Raw genomic sequence first — 1,748 nt, forward strand, 5'->3', positions numbered from 1 at the left:
CTCTTCCTTCTCTTTCCTCTTCTCCTCCCTCCTTTCGGCTTTCTCTCTGGCCGCCATTTGCTCCAGACGTTCCATAACTTTTTCCTTGTCCATGTTTTAGCAGTGAAACACTCGATGCACAATAATTAAATTATTTGTCTGGCGTGTTTAAGTTCGTAAAAATTCTGACACCAAATTGTCACGTGTGTAAGTTCAAATCCCACTTCTGACACCAGTGTAACGTGTTTACGTTACAGAATACGCCGTAGAGATCGTCAATTGGTTTATTCAACAATCTACAACTATCGGCTACAATTACTTATCACAATGTTACGGGTTTCCACAGTTTACAAATCCTACAACAAAATCTCTTGACACTGTCTTCACTTGTCTTCACGTACTACTAACGCGGGAGCTATACAAGTCTCCCTGAATTACACACTCCGAGTATAACTGTACTACAGCACTCACTATGTCTGGAAAGCACACAATAAGTCTTCCGCTCGCTGACTTCTTAGTTATCGCACACTCGCAGGCTGCTATGTTTCAACTGAACTGGTAGCTGCTGTGGAGTCCACTTATATAGCCTTGCGCTGTTGCTAGTGTGACGTGGGGTATAGCCTAGGACGCTGTTGCTAGTGTGACGTCACCGCTGTTGATGTGCATTGCGTAGTTACCAGGTTACGGGGCTCGGCTATCTTCGGCTCCGCTCGGCTTTCTTCGGCTCCGCTCGTGACGTCACCGCGCGTTGCGCATTGCGGGGTGATTACTCGCCTATTACGCGAGGGCTAAGTTACCGCTACGTGGAGCTAGGGCGGTAGGGATCAACATGTCACAATACTTTTCCTGTTTAGATATAGCCATGGGTTACCACCAGGTCGAAGTGGACCCGAGAGATATAGACAAGACGGCTTTCAGTACGAAGCAGGGGCACTGGGCGTACCGGAAAATGCCTTTTGGCCTCCGGACGTTCATGAGACTCATGAACACCGTCTTAACTGGCCTCACAGGCATAAGATGTTCCGTCTTCCTGGACGATATCATATTATATGCAAATAGCTTAGCCGAGCACGACGCAAAATTGCGTACCGTGTTTGGAAGGCCGAGAAAATATAGTCTGAAGCTCCAGCCGGACAAATGTGAATTTTTAAGAAAGGTCAGTTACCTCGGTCATATAATCTCAGAGGACAGGGTTCGACCCGACCCCAAGAAGACAGAGTCGATTGAAACTTTCCCTACTCCGAAAACAGCTAAACAATTGAAAGGTTTCCTAGGGCTAGCAGGCTACTATAGGAGGTTTGTCCCTGAGTTTAGCAAAATAGCAGCTCCACTGCACAGACTCTTGAAGAAGGACGCTAAGTACGAATGGGAGGAACAACAGGAAAATGCATTTCAAAGCTTAAAGCAGAAGCTAATGTAACAACCAATCTTACAGTACCCCGATTTCTCCAGGGAATTTATCTTGACCACTGACGCGTCAAACGAATGTTCAAGGGCAATTCTGTCTCAGGGAGAGATAGGTAAAGACAGGGCAATTGCGTATGCAAGTTGTAGCTTCATTAAAGCCGAGAAGAACTACGGTACGGTGGAGAAGGAATTAGCTGCCATTGTATGGGGAATTAAGTATTTCAGGCCATATTTGTATGGTAGGAAGTTCAAGGTTGTGAGTGATCACAAATCCCTTATCTGGATCATGAGCGTGAAAGACCTGGGTTCGAGATTGCTTAGATGGCGCCTGCAACTCGACGAATACGACTATGAAGTAGTAT

The sequence above is a fragment of the Cryptotermes secundus genome, unplaced genomic scaffold (genome assembly GCF_002891405.2).
Source record: "Cryptotermes secundus unplaced genomic scaffold, Csec_1.0 scaffold530, whole genome shotgun sequence".
Taxonomy (NCBI): Eukaryota; Metazoa; Arthropoda; class Insecta; order Blattodea; family Kalotermitidae; genus Cryptotermes; species Cryptotermes secundus.